Source organism: Euprymna scolopes, chromosome 7 (genome assembly GCF_053919585.1).
Source record: "Euprymna scolopes isolate OS-2025 chromosome 7, ASM5391958v1, whole genome shotgun sequence".
NCBI lineage: Eukaryota > Metazoa > Mollusca > Cephalopoda > Sepiida > Sepiolidae > Euprymna > Euprymna scolopes.
The window spans coordinates 89,171,094-89,194,306 of NC_136488.1; the positions used below are offsets into that span (position 1 = coordinate 89,171,094).

Sequence of the window (23,213 nt, forward strand, 5' to 3'; positions counted from 1 at the left end):
GTCACCAGGACTGATATTATGGTTGTTTTTTTTTTTGTTTTTTTTCATGTTCTTTGTTTCCGCCCTGAAAACTTGTCATTTTTTTACCAGCTACTAAGAGACCCCCTCATCAATATTAAACACAAAATTATGTAGTTCGATTTAGGGGCATTTTTCTCAATAGAAAATGATATTTTTTTTTTTATATAATAACGTTATTATTTCAGCATATTCCGTACTATTCTGCATAAGAATCCAGAACTCTAATAATAACTAATTTTCTTCTACAACAAAAAAGTTATAATTGCGAATTGGGAAAAACCAAACAAAAAACAAAAAACAAAAACAATAATTTCATAAATATTGGCAAACCAGTATCAAACCTGATTCAAAGTTAGCAGCAACCGGTATTTGATCAGATTCAGTCCCTGATATTAAACTTCATCAATAATATAACTTCCGGTGAGGGTATCAATTTCCCATTATAAGTTTATTAATTAAATTGTTAGATGAAAGTACAAAATAGTTAAAAACCCTCCTATATTCAGGTTCTGCAGATTACTTAAAAACTCATGGTTAACTTAAAACAAAATGCCCCCCCCAAATTCACCCAATAAACGTTAGCAACCCATTTATTGGGTGAATTTCTACCAGTAATTGGTTTTTATTTTTATATGTAAGTCATTATCGAGACTCCAAAGATATAATCGTATCATTCGGCCATTTTTTTTTTGTTCTCACGTAACGCTCGACACTTGCAATTTCTAAACCAATTTTACCAAATTTCTGCAGTATACCATTTTTTTTTTTTTAAGTAAAAATCTTTTTGATGCGAGAGAATGAAAAACATTAGCTGTTAGCGATTAAATGATTGAATTATGTTAACATTTTGAAGACTTAATAAAATAAATTGAATAGGCTTTCTTTCAGATTATTATGTATAAATATTTATTATAAAATAATCATTAAATAAAACATAACTTTTCTTTTCGGTGCTTCTACAGAATTTGAACCTAACCACACTGACTTTTTCTAAACTCAATCTAAGGAACTTACCCCTATTTTAAACTAGGGAAATAGGCGCTTAACTCGCATTTCTCGAACGATCCTAATATTTTATTGTCAAAGTGCCATTTTTATATAGTTATTCACTTTTTGTCATTATTACCGGTATCATTTTTCCGAGCACCATTAAACAGTAACAAAACACGTATCCCCTCCCCACGTTAAGAATGAGTTTCGAAATAACGTTATTATTTCAGCACGGTACCTTCTCTGCATGAGTGCCAGTAACAGTAATGATTACTAAAGACCAACACCTTCCCCAAAAATATAAGTGAAAGCGGTCCAGTAGCCCCCTACAGGACTCGAACTCGCCACGTCTAGTCGACCGTCCGTAATCCTATAGCAACTACACGACGATGCCACCTTCATTTGAATTAAATATAGATGATCTTTCCACGCATTTTAATACTCTGCTCTTTATAACACCTCACCACCTTTTTTTCTCTTAAAAAAAAAAAAGTTTTCTTTTTCAGGGTTGGGGGTGAGGGAGGGCCACAGTTTTTGACACCTTTATTTTCTTTTCATAGCTTCCCAAAAATAAATCCGTAAACATTTTTATAGAACTTTAGATATCGCGTAAGAAAGTAATGTATATCTTATTGTTTTTTTATGGTGATCGAATCAGCAAGTAAACTTTTTTTAACCGAACAACTTTACTTTAACATTATATATACACACATAACGTGTACACACACACACACATATATATATATATATATACACACACACTATGTACACGTGCATACGTATATACGTAGAGAAATTAAAAGGAGTAAACCGAGTTGTGTTCATCAACGTTTCGTCTTTATTTCGAGACATCCTCTATATATGTACACGTATATACACACACACACACACACACACATATATATATATACACGTATACATATATATAGACACAAATATATACACGTATACGCATACATAATATATACAAATATATACATGTATACACATATACATACAGATATATACACGTATACACATACATACAGATATATACACGTATACACATACATACAGATATATACACGTATACACATACATACACCCACCCACACACACACACACACACATATATATATATATATTGCATTTTATATAAATACGTGAAATGTATCTACTTATCCTTGGATATGTGTTTCGTCATTAGACGACTCATCAGCGTGGCTGAACCTAGCAATATTTAATTGTATACCAACAAAACACGTGCCAATGGATAATTTGATTTTCAAAATATATCTGTGCCGCTGCCGCTCCCCTGTGGGGGCATCACATTGGCGAGGGAAAATTATTTCAAATTAGCATTTAGATAGCGCTTTCTGCTCAAAATCATCGCATGCAAAATAACATTGACAACATAACATTGACAACATAACATTGACAACATAACATTGACAACATAACATTGACAACATAACATTGACAACATAACATTGACAACATAACATTGACAACATAAGCTAAATTCCAATGATTAAGATTTTAGTCATTATATTGCTCGTTTTCCCTCAATTGAAAACGTAGATATAATTTTTACGGACTTGTAGCCGACAAACCAAATTAGTATATCTATTCCGAATTTTTTCGGCTATGGACTCCTCAGAAAATCAAACTTCGTTTCTGTAACACAGACACACACATAAGTACTTATAAGGTTGTTTCCTAGATTTTAATCCGATTCCAGTATTTATAAGATAGTGCTTATTAACCGGTAGAGCCGTAGTGTAGTATAAACGCCTTCACTCCTAAAAAATATTATTAGCTCCATATGTGCACACATGTTTCATTTACGATTTGATTCCCAGTTCAACATCTTCCGACCATATGTTGACTTTGAATAAAGTCGCAACCGAAACATTTATGCACATATGTAGCCGATAGTGTTTGCATAAATAAGGCAATCTATACTTCATGAGTATATATTTGTTTTAATTTTTTTCATTTCTTTCAAAGACAATATAGAAATCTGTTGTATCTCCAGCCAAGAGAAATCCTTTTAGATTGAGGTACTTTATTTGTATCAAAATACAGAGTGAACTCTTTGGGGAGAGTTGGATTTTCCCCGGATTTAATCCCGACCTTGTGTCTAATGGTCCACGTGGAGAGGCAAGTCAACAGCGGCCAATATACTTATCTGTTTTGTCAGCGGAGGAGAAATCTTTATAGACTGAGGCCATGTTTTTTATTCTAATCTAGAAAGCTCCGTTTGGGGTGGAAGCTGGATATTCTCCGCATTAAAAACAGACCTTGTATCTAACTCTGTCCTCGTGGAGAGGCAAGTCAGTCAATAGGGTCAGCGACGCAGCGTGGGTAATGCGACGTAACCACGTTGACACACCGAATCTCGATAAATTACCGAAGTCAAGCAATATTCATACTGGCTAGTATCAGACAGGTGACCATCTGGGAATACTAGGCGTTGTATGTAGGAGGATTTAAACACCTCTGCAAGAATTAAAAAAACAAAACAAAGACAAAACAAAAAAAAAGAACTTAACGTCATCATCTTCCCTGACCGGAACATACATGCAACTGTGGACCGCTTATGAAGTTAATATTCCCTAGAAACTTCCTTTCGAGAAAGCCGATCCAACCCGCCACTTCGTTCGTTCTGTCCTCATGGGGAGGCAAGTAAATTAGGGAGACTCTGAATATTATAAGATAAGGTCAATTTTTACGACGTGCCCCAATGCCCCACCAGCAGCGTATTATAAACACTCCAACCTCCCCATGTTAAGAACGGCTTTCGGAATAAACACCCACCCCCTAACCTCGAAAGCCGGGGGGGGGGGTGAGAAAGGGGGTGTTTATTCCGAAAGCCGTTCTTAACATGGGGGATGTTGGAGTGTTTATAATACGTTGGGGCACATCGTAAAAATTGACCGAAGAAAGTGTTGGAGTCGGAGATCTTGGAATTTTAGGAGTCGGAATCAGCATTTAAAAAATGCTGGGAGTCGGATTTTATACTTTCTGACTCCGCAATCGTGTTAAAAAGCGACCTGATGTCCAACTTTGCTCTTGTGGGGAGGCAAGTAAATTGAGATAATATAGTCATCTCCAGTATGTAAACATGAAAAGTGAAAACCAAACAATAATAGATTAGCTATGATAGTACATCAAATATAGGATTAGCGAAAGACGGTCTACTCTAAACCAAATGTGTTTAAAGATTTAAGGATAGAAAGACAAAATTAAGGACGAATATTCAACACAAGTAAAAAAAAAAAAAATTTATAAAAACAGAAAAAACTCGCAAAAAAAAAAAAAATATATATATAATAAAATACCGACACATCACAGTCACAAAGTGAACACGACCCTCACATCAAACTACTGATATAACAATTCTCCCCGTCATTAAAATAAAGTTTCATAAATTAAAATCTCTTGATTAAGAACTCTAAAAAAGGTTTCAATTTCTCATTTGAAAGGACAATGTTTTAAAATCATATAATGATGTCGAAGGTTTCGGATGTTAAAAATTATTACACATTTGCACGCGTCGTCACATTTTCAATTTTTTATTTTTACGGATGGTCAACATTGACATTATTATAATCACTAAAGGTAATTTCTTACTTTCGTTTACCTGAAGAAAATATTCGACAAACTTGATATTTCGAGATTGAACGAAAAATGTCAACAACAGTAGAATAGTTAATAGATATTTTACTGCATCCAGACAGAATAATCGAATTTCAAATTATAATTTAATACCAGGTTACGGTAACCTAACACTCAGAGTTGACATTAAGCGGACGTTTTGTTTTTGTATCTTTTTACTACTATTACAGAAATGTGTTTGGCAATTATTTCTTTTCTGAGCATCCGTAGGTACAAAAATCGGTCAGTTAGGCTTTTGTTTTTATAGGTAATTTTTTTTAAACAAACATTTTACAAAGAAAGAAATACGCATTTTAATAATAATAAAATGTTTGTTTAATAAGGCACTTAGGATTGTTAGTTTTATTGATTAGCGTTCAACTTAATAACCATTTTTTTTTTGTATTTATTTTTGAAAAGAAAAAATAGAAAGTTTTATCATTCATATATCAAAACACGCCGGGAAAATATTCGTAACTTGTAGTACTAACCTGATATATATATGTATATATATATATATATTGTTTTGTTTTGAAATAAGAGTCGTTTACTTTTGTTGTTGTTGGTAGGTAGGTAGAATATATCCGTCCGTGCTTATACAAGAATAAAAAAAAGACCAGTGGTGTAAGTAGTTTATATCCACCGCGAATGTTGTTGTCACTAATTTTTTTTTTGTTTTTTTTTTTTTGTTTTGTTTTTTGTTGTTAATTTTTTTTCGCTTTTTTGTTTGTTTTTGCGGGAAAAACAGTTTTTTAGGGAGGGTAGATTTAAGAAAGAAAAAGAAAAGAAAGAAAATAATAACGACAAAGAAATATAATTATATATATATATATATATATATATATATATATATATATATATATATATATATATATATATATATAAAAGAACAACGTAAGTAAAGAAAGAAAAAAAAAGAAAAGAAAAAAACGAGAAATAGTGAGGGTGGAGGTTTTTGAGTGAGCAACGCCTACAAAGAGAAAAAAGGCGAGAGAAGAAGCTGATGGAAGGAATGCACGCGCGTCGCCGTCGCTGGGAGTGGTGGCAGGATGTTTCAGGAAGTGGTGGGAGGGTAGCAGCAGTCGACATTGGTGAGAGTAGAGTACGATTAAAAAAAGAAAAGAGTTTTACGAAGAGGAAAAAGAATTATAAAGAAAAGAAAGGAAGGATGTAATAAAAAAAAGAAAGACGTTCGTATAACCAAAACATAAGTTGTCTATCTCCACACGTGGTGCCCTTTTATACAAATATTACTATCATACAAACGATACTTTACTACGCTTTCAGCCGTAGTGTTCGGTCAGTTACGAAATCCGTCTGGAATTAAGAATGGAGAATTTAAGAACTTAGATCCCTGATAGAGTCTATGCCTTTTTCGAAATAGCTGCTTTTTCTTTGCTGGTCCTGTGCAGTTCTAGGAGGTTCATTTTTGCCATTTTGTCTAGCGCCTCCAAAAAAAAAAAAAAAAAAAAAAAGCAGCTTTGGCAGCCCATCCCCATCGGTATTCTCCGGTCGCCTCGGACGATTAGCAATGAGGAGCAGCTTGCAAAAGATGCCCGGGCGGCACCGGGCACCTCCAGGTAATCTGAAATAAAGTTTATTACTAGACGCCTGAGTCGCCCTTATAGGAGAATGCTGGCAAGACTGTCCAGACATTTTTTTTTTCTTTTGCAGGTCAGAGTACTCTTTCTCTAAGGTACTGGCTTTTTAAATCCTGCTTTTCGACCCTTATGTCACATCAACCTGCCGTGGCAGCATAATGAATAAATATTCGAAATTAATGGTTAGTGATGTTCTTTACAGGAAGTATCTCTTCACTCACAGGTCCACTCTTCACTTGAAGTGGCAGTATCTGTCGAAATACCATTTACGGTTTAAATAGAATTTTCTTGGAATTTTGCCTAAGAGCAAAGCGTAGTATCTGTCTTCTTCAATTTTTATTTTTGCTTCAATATAGAGTGCCCCTTTGCTCCAACATTAAAAAACGAATTTGTGTCTAAGTCTGCGCTCTCGGGAATAAAAGTAAATAGGTTTCCAGCACTGCACTAAACTGCCCACGTAGTTTTTGATAATACCAGACTCTACTGTAACGTTACCCAACACGGTGTAGCCTCAGTCGCAAAGTAACCAAAGAATACAAGAGAGCTTCCAAATTGCTAGTTTTTGTAACAATGACATTTATTTCCTCATTCACCTGCCACACGTGACTTTTCGTTACGACTGTGACGTCTCTCGCATGATCGTGCTCTTGAACGTCATCCATGTCTCTAGTGTGATCGTCCTCTCGAACGTGCTCTCTCTCCTTTATTTTAGTCTTCTTTTTTCTTATCGAGATGTCATATCGCTCACGACTCGGTATTTGCATATAGCCGCCCGCGTTATGTTACATTACCGTATCGGAATGACAATTCAAACGAATGTGCATTTTCTGCCCAGTGATGAACTACTTGATTGTATGCTTCATAGACTCAAGTAAGATCTCGTCCTAAGAAACATCGAGAAAGTGAAATAAGAACATGTTCAGATGCCCCCTTCCCAAATTTGAATACCTGACGACATTGTGGCGTGCTCCGTGGTCTTAGTAAAGGTAATCTTGGGGCGTCTTTGTGTGTAACCGAGAACAACACCGATATTTAATATGAATTAGGATAAAACGTCATTGTTTTAATCAAGGAAGAAAATAATCGGAAAAGTGATCTCGTCTGTCTATCTGCGACATGTCCTCTATTAGACTTCTCTGTCAATTTTTGGTCTACAGACTTGAAACTTGATATATAGGGTATTCGGATCTGTGGAACAAATTCGATTTAGTCTTTAGCTGATAAAAATAGTTGATAAAGGGTAAAATTTGAAAATAAATGAAACATGTCAGGTGTAAGTCGACAAAATGCACTTTAACGCATACGTAAATATACATTTGTGCATTAACGTTGCTTAATTTCTAACGTTTTATTATCCACCTGTCGATAGTTTGAAGGTAACGAAATGTTTTGGTTTTGATTCTAGTTGATGTCGTAGAAGTCATTCTTTTTTTTTTTTTTTTTTTGATTTTTTCTTTTACAAAAGAGTCACCACTTATCAAAGCCTGGAGGCCACTCGAGCATAGGGGTTAACGAGTATCAATGGAAAATGTAGTAATCGTTAGTAGTGGAAATTTGTTAAATTGGATTACTCAAGGGGAACGGCTCATCAAGAACTTGTTTACGTTGGACTTGTAGAGGACAATATTGTAGTCAATTGGAAAGCAGGAAAACGGAACAGAGTTCCACAGGCGTGGAGTTTTAAGAAAGAAGTTTCATTCATGGAATCTATGTTTAGGTACAGATAAAGAGTGGGGGAAATTATAGATGGCGGTTTCAGCTAGACGAGTGTTTTTCCTAAAAGTCAGGCCGGGCGGGGGCATAGATTAGAGCTCAGACGAGCACTTGCCATGAAAATAACGACAAAGCAGAGACAGGCTCGCAACGTCTTTTCTGTGGGAAAGAGGTTGCAGAGAAGAAAAATAGGTATTCCCCACGAGGCTACGAAGTCTATTTTGAACTCTGTTAAGGCAGGATAAGATGCTGCTAGCAGCCCCTGCCCAGATATGGCAACAGTACTCCATCCTTGGAAGTACTTTGCTCTTATACAAGCAGAGAATTGCATTAATAGTGAGATATCTACTGGAGCGGTAGACCACTTAATCACTACAACATATTGAGAACTGATATATATATATATATATATATATATATATATATATATATATATATATATATATATATATATAATGAAAATCTTGTTATTGGAAATTTATTCAAATTTTCAAAAAATTATAAACCTCTAAGGAAAGTATACAAAATGTTAATTATTCCATGGAGTTTCGTATATACGTATTTATATATATGTATATGTACTTTTAATGTATTTTTACATAAGCAGTAATGTGTTGCTACACACTCATGAACATGTTTCGGCCAGCTAGTTTTAATAACTAGAGAACTCTTCAGGCGATACAAAGTTTGCAACGAAAATATCAGGTCATCACCGTCACCGGTAATTCATATCAGGAGATTCCGGTAAAAGTCATTTTACACAATGACTCAGGTTAAATTGAAAAATAAAATGTTTACATGAATTTTTCGAAAAGCTCATAAAATTCGCACTCTTCTAATTTAACCTGTTACGTGCTAGTATATTTAGGATCTGAGACGGACAACGCACATATATAACATCGCTTTTTGGTCCTTCACTGTCTCCATATCGACTTCTTAACGCCCCCTGTCTAATTTATTCCTACACCTCATCACAGACCATAATCCAAACCTCTTCTAATCTTGTTTACATATAACCAATATCATCCCTTATTTCTATTTTTTAACGACTTTTACCGGAATCTCCGGATATTAATTCCCGGTGACGATGATGACCTAATATTTTCATTACAAAATTTACTTTCATATAAGCTGCATCGCCTGAAGAGGCTTCTAGTTATCAAAACTAGCTGGCCGAAACATATTCATGACTGTGTAGCAACACATTACTGATTGTGTAAAAACGAATTAAAAGTATACCTTGCTCTACTACGGTATTGAGCACTCTTGTATTAACCTCGTTATACTACATTGGTTACCTTATCTCTGTAAAAAAAAACAACTTATATATATATACACACACACACATATATATATATATATATATATATATATATATATATATATATATATTATATATATATATATATTATATATATATATAGCGATGTCTGCTCTGTTAACCACGCTAAACAATTGCCGCAAATCATTACTGCCATTTTTAAAAGTAAAATAAGGCAGTCGTGATTTTTTCAGTTGGTCGAAAAGGGGATTTTCCTCGACGCTGTAGCCGTAGTCATTAAGTGTAGCTTTGTTTATATTTCTGTGTAAGAACATGATGAGATAACCATCTTTACGAAACAACTGCTCTTCTCCCGCTTTGCTTAAGAGGCTGACGTTGTTCAGAAGAAAGGCTGGAGGGGCACTAGGTAACAACAACAACAACAACAACAACAACAATAATAATAATAATAATAATAATAATAATAATAATAATAATAATAATAACAGCAGCAGCGTTTTTTTTTTAAGTCAGTCACGCTGGTATTAAAAAAAGGGGAACATTGCTCATCTGTAAATCAAATCAACATAATTTTGTTAACGGAATATTATAATGAAATCTATCATCTGTTGTCTGACGGTGCAGCAAGAGCAACGTATTTCACAGAGGATGCGGATACAATTAAAAAGAGAGAGAGAGAGAGAGAGAGAGAGAGAGAGAGAGAGAGAGAGAGAGAGAGAGAGGGGGGGCAGTAGATTACCGAACGGAACTAACACACCCTTCTTATGGATCCACCACTGTTCTATAAAAGGAGGTCTGATCCTCCCCCTCCCTTACTCAACATCTTTTGTTCGAGCAAGGAACTAAGCAGAATCCTAAATTAGTTTCGGATCTTACTTTTGACCTCACGACAATCTATATATATATAATAATGCACTAGGACAGTTTCATCGTTCGTACGTACGTTATCACTCTTCACCATTTTCTAAAAATGATGATATAGTCCAATCGTTGAAGATGCAATCCAAAAAAGTTCCCGAGATGTATCACACTGAACTTCCACGATGCCACACTGACGCAAATAAGAATATAACGTAACTTGAGCAAATTATGGATCTCTGATAATTCATTTCGTTGTTGACGTCACGATACCAGGTCAACCTTATTGTATTGGTCAACTAGAATTTCAACTTTCATTAGCAATATTTAACCGTAAACATTTTACTGTACTAAATGCCCACTCTGTTTCAAGAACATTTTTCTCTTAGTGTGATATTTCAGTTTTCATAACCGCCCCCCCCCTCAAGCAATCCAGTGTCGTCTGGGAGTCATGTTATCGAACACCAAGCTCTGCTTACGTATCGACTACTGTCGAAGTAAATACTGAAAATAGATATAGAAAATACTACTACTACTACTACTACTACTACTACTACTACTACTACTAATAATAATAATACTAATACTACTACTACTACTACTAATAATAATAATAATAATAATAAAAGATCATAACAGAAAAGCAGAATGGTTGAAAGAAATAAAAGAAGAGTCACAACAAATCGAAGAAGGAACAGAGAATGAAACCCTCAAGTCAACCCTACGAAAAATAGCCAACTGGAGAGCATCAGGTCATAATGGAATACATGCCTAATGGTCTAAGAAATTCACGACATTACATGAAAGACTAGTTCAACAAACGAAAAGACGCATCCACGCAGCACATATACCAGAATGGATGACCAAAGGTGGCGCAAAAAGACACAGAAAAAGGGAGCATAACCAGCAACTACAGACCTATAACCTGTTTACCTACAATGTGGAAAATACTTACTTCACAGCTGAGAGAACAAATTTATAAGTCTCTTCATTACGGCGGAGGAACAGAAAGGATGGCAAAAAGGAAAAAGAGGAACACGCGATCTACTATACAAAGACCAAAAGGTTGTGAAGGAGGTCAAAAGTAGAAAAAAGAACTTAGCCATGGCATGGATAGACTATAAGAAAGCATATGATAGAATCACACAAGTATAGATAATACAATGCCCGAGAATGTACAAATTGCCAGGTAATGTAACCAATCTGATAGAAAATGCAATGAAAACATGGAGACTTGAATTGCCAGCTGATGGACAATACATCACTGAAATAAAAATACAAAGGGGAATCTCCCAAGGTGATTACCTATCACCATTACTATTCAACATAGCCATGATGCCCCTGAACAACATCCTAAGGAAATGCCAAGTCCACTAACACAGAAGAAAGAATGAACCATCTAATGTACATGGGTGACCTGAGACTTTGCAGAAACAAAGACAGAACTAGAAACTAATAAAGACGACCAGAATCTTTAGCCAGGATATCCAAATGGAATTCGGTATGAAAAAGTGCGCACTGCTGACCATGAGGAAAGGATAACTAGAAACAACTGAAGGTATAGTACTACCTAATCAAACAGAAATGAAGGCACTAGATGAACATGATAGCTACAAATACTTGGGAGTGCTGGGAGCAAACGCCATCAAAGCAACGGAAATGACAGAGAAAATCGGAAAGGAATACCTCAGAAAAACAAGAAAACTTCTCGAAACTAAACTATATTAAAGGAATAAGCACGTGGACAGTATCACTAGTAAGATACTCTAGACCGTTTTATAAGCTGGACCAAAGAAGCGCTAAGGAACCTCGATCAGAAGACCAGGAAACCCATGAGGATGCACAATGCACTACACTAAAAAAAAAAAAAAAAAAAAAAGGGATTCACTAGCTGAAACGTTAGAAGTCTGGATCGATTAATTAAGCGCCGTGAGTTTCAGGGGACAGGAAAGTCGTTTTCAAAACATTTCTGTTCAATAAAATAAATTATAATTCAATGGAAGTTGTTTTTTTAAAGAGTTAATGTTCTTTGTTTATCATATCAGAAAATAGTTCCGTGACAACATTTGGAAATATTTCGATTGATGAGTTGTTTTAAATGAACAGACGACATTAAGGGATTCAAGCTGTCATTGTATGCGTGTATTTGTGTGCGTGTGCGCGTGCGCGTGCGTGGGTGCCACGCTTTGTATGTAGGAGAGTGCTAGCGACAGTGTATGATTACGTGAGTTAACGATTGTGGCAATTAGGGAGACGTAGCATTGTCTGAAATTTTTGGCCTCAACTGTTTAATGAAAGAAAATCTAGCCATTTTAAAGGGTTTAGACGGCCTCCACAAATACGAATTCGAATACATTCAGAAAGCTCTCTGATTGGTCAAAATATAATCATTTGTTTACATTTATTCAGACCTGCGCGAATTCGGTGCGCAGAAACGAATTTAAGCACTTTGATTTTGGACACTGAAAGGTAAACTTCAATGCTACCCGTGCGTTCATCATACAGATTCTGTATCTTTACTTTTTAATAGAAACAAGAATTTCTAGACAGACAGTAGTATAGAATTCGGGAAATAAAGATTCCGAAAGTTTTCCGGCTAAATATAAATGTTAATTTCTGTCCGGTATTACTAGCAGTCACGGTAGTGACAAAAATAAGAATCGTATATGAATATAAAACAAATAATAAATACAGCAAAGTAGAAGTCATTGTGGAAAATTCCACTTAACCATGTTAAGTGCAAAATGCAAAAAAGTAGGTCGCCAGTGACGTAGTGATTTCGTTTTTGTTCAACGTCATATTAGCTCTACATTAAACTATGCGTGCTTAGAACGAAAACAGGTCACCAATCAGATAGCAACGCTCTACACAACTGACATGCTACCGTCGTAAAAATAGTTCAGCCAAACAGAACAGCAGACAAGACAGTTTTTTTTTCTTTGCCGTACTGCATTCGCCAAATGAAGGTGTACTATGTGCCCTCTAACGCCCATGCAAACCACTTCCGTTTAAAACAATTAATAAATTAATGAGAGAAAATGCATTTTTATTTCTAAAGTGTGCAGCCATATAACAATTAGTAAAACTAGAAATCTTATTAGAAATTTTCCTAGTGTGTGTGTCTATGTGTGTGTGTGCTCGCGCGCGCGTGCGTACGCGCGCGCACGAGTGTGTGTGTGTGTGTGTGTGTGTGTGTGTGACGCGGTTTATCTCAGCCTACAGGCAATCCACCCAGGCAAATAAGGTACCGAAATGAAGCTTATGACCCAGCGGATGTTTTAGTGATATTTATATCCATGTTTGGTGCATGGAAATGCAAAAAATATGAAAAAAAGCAAAAAAATAACGATTTACTAACCAACGTTTTATTTACTAGATATTTTTCCGGTACAGGCACCCAAGTTTACCCAGCTGGGCAAACGTGGGTTCTTGTCTGTATAATTTGCTGTTAATAATAATAATAATATTCCGGTTATCGTCAAGCAAAGTCTCCCGACGCTTGTTAAGAGCCTGTGTGACTGAAATCAAACATGATAAAAATATATCTAATACAGAATACTCCCTCCCCATTTTTTAAAAATTTAAATAAATTTTAACAGTAAATAAGAAAACTTGGAGAATATTCTGCATTGACTAGCTTTTTTTTTTTATCAAACAGGTTCGCAGCAATCGTCGGGGGACTTTACCTGACAATAACCAATATACCTTTCGAAATATTAAAATGTCTACTAGACTAAATACAATGAATAAAAATGACTCTTTTTTTTTCCTAAAGATAATAGTAACTGGCAGGGACACACGGCATTGCCCGGGATTGAATGATGATCAACAGATATTTCACCCCCCCCCATATTTTTTTATTGTCATCGAAACCGGCGAAATCAACTATTTTTTCAATCAAGTCGAATGATTATCTGCTCTAGTTGAGGACCCATCGTGGTGCACCGGACGAAAGCTTAACATACCTCCCCGCAGTGTCTTACATCACAATTGTAATCTACATTGTACCTACTGTTGATTTTATAAAATTATTTTTTACATATAACAGGTTCAAATGCAAAATTCAAGTATCATGCTTCAATTGTGCTCTAAACAGGAACCTTCATTTCAAACGCGCCTTTGCCATATCAAAGAACCTTACTGTTGATTTTATATGCCTGTGCTTGCTATTTGTGTGGCGATAAAACTTCTCAACTGCATTTGTGATGTTAGGCTTTGTAAGGTGTTAACTTTGGTCAAACTCGCCTGTTCCTTCTTTCATCGGATTATTTCGATAGTCGATTACCAATATTTATCGAAGACATTCCGATACAAAACCTATCCAAGATCACTGCCAGGTACATACAGTACCTTTGTGTGAAATTTCATAAAAATCGGCCCAGCCGTTTTCGAGTCCATAGGGAACGAACTCACACACACAGACAAAGTTCCTTTGATATAATAGGAGAGAGAGAAATTGTCAGGTATATTCTTTAAATAATAAAATCAATACATCTCTCTTTATTTTAAATTGTAGGAATTTGAGTCTATTAAAACAATAATTTTTCTTCGTCTTCTTAGCCTAAAAATAATTAGCAGCAAAATATTCTTCAACTCAATCAAATAAATATCATTTTTTGAAATGTATTTTAAAAATATATAGTTTTAGTTTACGGGTCAATATAATTGTTATTTGGGAACAATTTATTTAAAAATTGGTAGAGTATGATATTTATTTTAAGCGAGAGCATATTAACGGTTAATTACTATCTTTGCTTTTGAGACGATTTCATTTTTTGTGGGTGAAAGGGGATAACGTATGTACGTATATGAAACGTGTTATTATATAGATTAATAAAATAAAATAGAACGTGGTATAGCATTAGTGACCAAAAGAAAATGAAATACGAACATCTAGTTAGAGGAGAATCTTTGTCATTTTTGACGGAAACTGGAAATCTCAAATATAGAGGAGACGGTATCTTTGTAGCATCCCCATTAATTGATCCTCGTTTTCTTAATCCACAGAAACAGCTGTTTGTTTCTCTGGCATATAGATAGTTGACTCATTCGATAGCGATGCTTCATTAACACTGTTCATGTTTGAGTCTAGGGATATTAAACATGCAACACATATTAAAAAAAAAACAAAAAAACTAAAACTCAGAGTTTAAAGAAATCTAAAATGTATTTATTTTATATAAAAACAAAGAAACAAAAATATTTACAAATGGTCCAAGGGAGATAAGCAAATTCTTAATTCGGTCTAGTTTACGTTTAGTAGAAAGACGAAGTTGTTGAAAGTTAATAACAATATTTTTTTGGTCAGAGAGAACGTCAGAAAATATTTATAATTACCAAATGTTCAGTTTTTCTTCGAGGGTGCTTTGATTTGATGAATTGATTCTTTTTACCAGACTCTTTTTGACCGGATTTGGACCCAAGGAATTATTGGCCGGAGTTGATCTACCCAGCGTCTGACAACCTGGAGTGGCGTAACGACTCAAACTGTTTCACTAACTCACTAACTAAAGAGTTGACGCTATTAGCGTTCTTTTATAATTTTGGTAAATGGAAAGTTCCAGAAACGCTCTAAATGGAATACCGCAACATGTAACTCTCCAGAAACTCTTAAAAAGGACATTTTTATATTCTAATTTTCATGTAATGTTTAAAATAGTAATGATTACACATATTTAATATTATTATAAGAAATTGTAATATCATAATACTTTTATGGGGAACATGTCTTCCCATGACAATACGGTTTGCCTAAGTTGAGATAAATGACTCCCCTCTTCATAAAGTCTCCTCTTACGACTGACTTTCATCACGACTTGAAATGGAAGACTTTTGTTTTGTTTACTTGTCTCCCCACAAACGCAGAGTTAGACACAAGGTCGGTTTTTAATGTAAGGGAAAACCAACTCCCCCAAAAAGGGCGCTCTGGTTAGTAACAAAAATAAAAAAAACATGTATCAGTCATGAAGGATTTCTCCGCTATAAACGGATACCAAAGAAGTGTAGTGCAGCATCAGAACAGATACTACATTTTGATATTGGCATGAGTGCCAAGAAAGAACAAAGACAACCCCTTTTTTTATTTGCATCAAATCCGCTGGAAAAATGGATCCTTCTACCGCTCTAGAAAGTAATTGACGCCGGAGGCAATCTTTTATCAGTGTTCATCAGGTTCGACGCAAGATGGAGTGCTGCTGCTTCATCTGAGGAGGTGCCGTTTAAAGCAGTCTTTCTTGCCTTGACACAGTACAACACTGACTTAGCAATCTAGTGGGAGATTATCTATACTTTTTCCTGAAGCCTCTTCTTACAAAAAGAAAAAAAAGAAGTTGTTAGTCTTTCTCTATCGGTATTTCCATAGTGGGAGCCCGACTGAACTTCTAGTTACGCGAAACCCCTACAAAACATTCTCAGCAATCACTCGACTTTTACCAACACTGAAAAGAACCCTCTTTCTTCCTCTATGCACTCAAAATCAAACGGAACAAAATTTATTTCCTAGAATTTTCCATCCAAGGTACACATTAGCGCGACAATGTTTCCCTACAGACTATAATATGGTTATTTCAAGTCCAATATCAACAAATATTTGTTGAATCATCCTGTGAATCAGTGATAGTTTGCGCTCCTTTTATAGTACTCTTCCGTCATTTAACTGAAAAACCTATCAACTCTTATCCTCAAGCCGCTTTGACCTTGCTAAACGATGAATCATTAGTATAAAACCAAGCACATGTTTACAACTATGTACATAAACTCTCTTAGCCTTTGTCTGTCACGTAGTTCCTAACTACTAAGACGTAACTGCCTTTTACACGTCAGCCTAATTTCTACCTTGAGTCCTGATTGCAAATTCCATTTTATTGCTTAAACTGTGTGCGGAATTTTTTGTTTTAGCCTAATTTCTACACACCCAACATCTAATTCTGCTATGACTTCCCTTCATTAGAAACATATCACACACACACACACAGACACACAGACATAATAGAAAAACTTATTAAAAATTAATTCAAATTTTCCCCCCAAAAAAAGACAATACCCCCCCCCCCCCAAAAAAAAAAACATCAGAAACCTGTAAAGAAGGTATACAGATTGTTCCGACACGTCAATTTCTGGGTTGCAGAATCGTCATTTTAGTTTACGATTTTCATTTCCTATATGAGCCATACTTTAAAGGAGAGTGAGGGAGACTAGTTAGAATTAGTTATGTTTATCGTTACCATGCCGTTAGACGAGTCTTGTGCAATATTTACGAACCGATGAGCAACAGAAACAAGCCTAAAAAATAAATGCAATTAACTACGCATCGCTTGAGCTAACCTCAGCTTACATAACACTAAAAGCTAGAGCTTAAATCCTTGACTTTGAAAAGGAAAAAGTAATTTAAAATTTAGTGGATAGAATTATACATACATACATACATACATACATACATATATATATATACTATATATATATATATATATATATATATATATATATACTATATATATATATATACTATAAGGTATAATATTACTTCATCGAAGTAAAAACTAAGGCCAATAAACAATCGTAAAGTTAAAATAAAACCTATACACCCCCGCTGTGACAGCTTGACCACACGAGATCGTACTTCCCCCTCTTCCTGTATCCCCAACCATATTCTCTTTTTTCACCACACCTCCCTCCAAAATCTCTACTGCTCACATTCACAAACTATACACCCCCTTTTCTTTCAGAGCGTATACCACACCCGAATATATTTTATGAAAAACGGATGTAACCTTGACCCTCGTTTCAATATCGTCCCTTTTTGGTCTGATGAGGTGGTCTCTTTGAATTTGAATTCCACTGAAACATGTATGCACATATGTAACCGATAATGTTTGTATAATAAACAGACTCTTTATATATATATATTGCACATATACTAATACTAGCCTGTGTGTCAGGCGTTGCTCGGGTGTTTAGAAGTGTGTGTTGAGCAAAAAAAAAAAAAAAAGTAGTAGTAGGCAGGCAGGCTCGAACCCGGACCGGGAAGGAGGGTAAGAACGTGAAAAAGTGACGTCTTTGCTGTTGTGTGCATCACAAAACCCGAAGGTCAAAATTAAGGCTAGTCAATCGAAAAGAGGGATGACTTTCGAAAATATCGGCGAAAAAAGCGACCTCTCCTTGTAGAAACCTGCTCCGTTGAGGGTGAAAGAATTAATGTTTTTGTCCAATTTTTCGATATTTGTCGTCCGGAGGGTCAAGTTTCAAAATGATATCAATCTCGTGAAAATCTGTCGCTTCCCATCTATTCCCTACCCTTTCCTCTATTTCATTCATTTTTAGTCAAGAAGGGGTTCCTCCTTCTCCGACCGAGGACAGAGCAGATGATACAGTTTTAAATATTTATTTCCAGGAAAACATATCCTAGCTCGAAGCCAAAAGCATGTATCTAGATTCCCATTTAAGGGCAGAGTTAGGCACAAGGTCGGTTTTTAAAGTGAGAAAAATCCAGCTCCACAAAAAGCGGCACTCTGGATAGGAACAAAAATAAAATTTGTCTCAGTCATGAAGGACTTCTCCTTCATGGACCGAGGACAGAAGGGGAAAAGTGCAGCATCAGACAGATACTACACTGTGATCTTGGCCAGAAGGCCATGAATCACAAAATTTGAAGTTCACACTAACGATTCATGAAAAAAAAAATGAGAAAACAATGAGTACAAACGATATGTGTAATTATGCCAAATGTAGCTTAGATCTCACTAGTCGAGAATAGGGGTGTAAATGAACAAGCCTTTTGTGAAAACGGAGACCTTATATAAAGAAAAAATTACGTAATGAATACGTAATTTCAAATGGTTTTTCCCAGTCTGACGATCTAGCTACTTCAGAAGTACTGAGGATGGCTTCATCGAGAAATTAAATGCCTCATATATTTCGAACATTAAAATATATTGGTAGTATGTCGAACCGATTGAATTCTCCAAATGACTTAGTTGGTGAATTTTGCGATTATTTGGTTGCCTTACGCCAGAGTATTCGTTTTTATTATAAGACTCGCCTCGAGTAAGACCGAAGGTTTATTGTCGCCTGACGACATCTATTTAGACTGAAACAGTAGATTTATTGCAGCGACTTGCGGTAATTTTGTTTACTTGAATAGAATAAAAAATGTCTTGCTCTTTTAATTGAACACTATCAACAACCATGTTGGAAATTCAATTTTTTTTTTTACTTTTGGATATTTTAACTTGGAATATATCATTTTTTAGAGCATGAGAGATGATATAATGATTTCCACAATCAAGCAACGTCCCAGCTTACAAGAGCCATGAAAGCCAACAAACCGGAAGTCCAGTTAGATGTCTAACTGATGAGCCAAAATAAGGGCGAAACCCGAGTCTTGAACTTCCGGTTTGTTGACGTTCATGGCTCTTGTGAGCTGCGACGTCGCTTGACTGTGGAAATAATTATATCATCTCTCACGCTCTGAAAATTCTATTTTAATAGCTCGCTAGGTTAGCATGTGTGATGACGCCGTCCTAGCGATTGTAAAATTCTTACTTGTGCGACATCGCCTTATATTCTCGTTGGCTGGATGACCAAACCCTTTGTTCAGGGCGAAGTAGGTCCATTCCATAGAACGGTTTCGCCGCGGTTTGCTTGATTTGTATTAGTTAATAGATTTTCTTGTGTTTAGCGTGTTTGCTTAAGTGGTGGAGTATTCGCCTGGCATGCAAGAGATTCGGGTTCTGAATACCTAGTTCGGATGTGTCTAATGAGAATGAAACTAGAGTCTTGGACATCCGGTTTGTTGGCTTTCATGGCGCTTGTGAGCTGCGACGTTGATTGTAGTAATAGTTATATATATATATATATATATATATATATATATATATATATATATATATATAAAATAAGAGAACACGTAAATTTAATTCGAAATGTTTTACATTATTAAGCCAAAATAAGTTACAGAAAAAGGAATAAGGGAGAAACCTCTTTAGGCCCTGGCACTTCAAAGCTAAATTCTTCTCGTCAGAAGAGGAGAGAAAGCCGGCATTATACAAGCGTAAAGGTTAAAAGACAACACCGATTTGAAAACATTCAGATTAGAAATGAAAAAAATATTTTTACGATTGGGATTAGAAAATGATGGGACGAAAGAGATGGGAAGGGTAAAAAAATAAAGGCTAAAAGTATATAAAAAAAAAACATGAGAAAATGGAGTATTGAGAAACGATTTTTAAAATTTATAAAAACATCATAAAAATTCTTAACAACCTTTCAAAAAAATTTTAAATAAAATTCCAAAGAATTTTTAACAAAATTCAATATAACACAGTAAAGTTCTGATAAAACTTTTTAAATTATAAACTATGAAAACAAAGCAGGACAAACTGAGTCCAAATAAGTAAGAAAAGAGTAAAAAAAAATAAAAATAAAAATAAAAAAATAAGTAAGAAAAGGAAAAAGATAAAGAAAATTAAAAAAGTAAATCGACTCAAATTCTTGGACAGTAATCCCTTGGGAATTACATGTACTCCAGGATAAAATGAGACGGAAGTTAATATCCAGTACATTCGCATGCGTAATAATCCAGAGGAAAGATTTCAATGTCCCGAAATGCACCGAAGAATAATCCGAACAATTTTTCCAGATCCGGGTTCTTTAATAGGGAAATTCTCATAGAGGAAACGCTTATCAGTGTCCCTTGTGCGCGAAATTTATATTAACATATATGAAACACGTTTCGAAAGGATTTCAAAACAGTGCAGTACTAGTTCAAGAAACGTTCAAGCATAATGTAGATATAAGGACAAGTTAAATAGAGAGGGACATTAAAAACAAGGTGAAACTTTAAGAAAAATGTTCATTTTGAAATCATAGAAAAAACTCTGAATGTGAGTCAATAAAATAGCGTGAAATTCAAGAAATAATTGAGGTCTGGTGTGAAAAAGCAATTGGCAGTCTTGAAAAATAGAGGCGAATTGAAAAGAGAGAAAACTGTTATTAAAGTTGAAAGTTTAAAATTTAGAAATTAATACATACATAATATATATATATATATATATATATATATATATATATATATATATATATATATATATATGATTTTGTTTTTTAATTTAGGTAGGATTTCGTTTAGTATATATTTTTTTTTTGCTAATGTTTCCCAAATCTGAAATACATAGAGAAATCAGTCTAATTCTAGGATTATTGTTGAATTCCGGTTTATGATCTTTTAGGGTAAAACGTGGGCACAGTAGTGTATATCCCTCTATCTTATCTTGTATGTTAATTTTTTTTCACTTATTTTATAGGTTTCAGAGCTTAAAAATAAGTGAAAAAAAAATGAACATACAAGATAAGATAGAGGGATATACAGCACTGTGACCAGGTTTTACCCTAAAAGATCATAAACTATATATATATATATATATATATATATATATATATATATATATATATATATATATATATATATATATATAAGGATGAATAGGGATGCAAACAAAAGAAATGAAATAGAAAAAAAAGAAAAAGAAAAACTCAGAAAAGACAAGGTTTTTTAAGAGTTCGTGAAAGAAAATGGGGGATGGGGTAATTAAACAAAGAGGCGGGGATGATATAGAGAAAGATAAAGTCCAAATAAATTAATGCAAGGTAGAGAGGTGAAAAAAAAAAGATTGGAAACAGGTTAGACAGCCAAACAAAGAAAGAAAGAAAGAAAAGAATAGGTTGGAAGGAGGGGAAATAAGGTGAGAACATAAAGCATGATAGACAGGGCGTGGGACGTGGAGGTCTTGTGGCCTCCGTATTTTAGGATGCGCTAGGAATTTTGTTCATTGATTTCATTGAGAAAAGAAAAAATTAACAATAGCGAATGTTGGATAGCATTATTTGAATAAGAGAAAGAAATAATGAAGGAAAAGTATCATTTCACCAAGACAATGCACCATGTCACAAGTCAATCGCAATGATGAAAAAACTACATGAATTGCAATTCGAATTGCTTCTGCACACACCCTATTCTCCAGATCTGACCCTCAGCAACTAATGGCTGTCTGCAGACCTAAAGATGCCCAGAGAAAAATAATTGGTTTCAATAAAGTCGTGTGATCGGAAACAGAGGCGTATTTCACACCAAAATAAAAAACACCGTCGAAAAAAATAAAATAAAAAATAATAAAAAAGATTATCACCCTAGAAATGACTATGTTGCCTCAAAGGTATTCTATTATTAGTTAGGCTCGAAACTCATTAAGTGATGCGTTTTATTTTAGATTCCTAAAGATCGTACGATACCTCTAAATTCGGGATCAGTTAAATTCAAAACGATTTAATACGATGTCTGCATATAGGTAGCTACAATGCGTGTGATTACCTACCGGAACTTTATGTATAGGGAGATAACTTCTTAACTGATGTCGTTCCAGTTTTTCTCGGGTGTATCCTATGCACAAAATATCCCTGCACTATCATTCATATATTATTTGCCTCCCTTATAGAAAGTCAGATACATTGAGAGCATTGCCAAGGCTGCTGCGAAGAAAGTGGCATCTCTCTCTACCGTGCTAGAAAGTACTTACATATGAAAGTATGGAGCATTGTTGTCACATTTGGGCTGGTACATCTGCTACTAGTCTCCCACTCCTGGACAGAGTTAAAAAAAAAAAGCAGTCACCAACCTTATAGGTCCTGAACTGCTATCTAAGCTTCAACCTCTGTTCTATTGACGAAATGTTGCATTCCTCTGCCTGTTTTACAAGTATTTTAATAGTCGATGCTCTGGCGAACTACAAACCCTTGTACCCTCTCGATATAAATACCCCCAATAAACATGACAAGCAGCAAAGTCCCACCCATACACAGTAGAGATCCCTAGATGTAAGAAATCCTTCTATTACAATAGTTTTTTCCACCCAGAACTGTAAGGCTTTGGAATTCCGTTTCGGGTTCCTGCTTCCCCAACTGTACTGACATGCAGAAGTTCGAGTGTAATGTAAACAGGCATCTTGCTGCTCAACTCCCTACATAGTATCCCTGCAACTTATGTTCCTGATAGTAGCCCCCAACATCAAGGTGGATCTGTGCCTTGATTGGGGTGAAAATGTAAAAATCAGACATAA

General features: G+C 35.1%; 1 protein-coding gene and 1 pseudogene across 6 annotated transcripts in view; both read right to left on the minus strand.

The window, feature by feature from the left end:
• The window catches only part of LOC145279823 (protein phosphatase EYA1-like), a 1,162,399-nt gene extending 1,157,148 nt beyond the window's left edge, over nucleotides 1-5,251 (minus strand). The window contains exon 1 of one of the 6 annotated variants that reach the window (XM_080131218.1): nucleotides 5,142-5,251. The gene's annotated coding sequence lies outside the window, so the exon portion shown is untranslated. The remainder of the gene's footprint in view (nucleotides 1-5,141) is intronic. The other 5 variants (XM_080131213.1, XM_080131219.1, XM_080131215.1 and 2 more) reach the window with 5 other exon arrangements.
• A 9,849-nt stretch (nucleotides 5,252-15,100) lies between these two features.
• Nucleotides 15,101-23,213, minus strand: part of LOC145280296 (uncharacterized) — a 43,891-nt pseudogene continuing 35,778 nt past the window's right edge.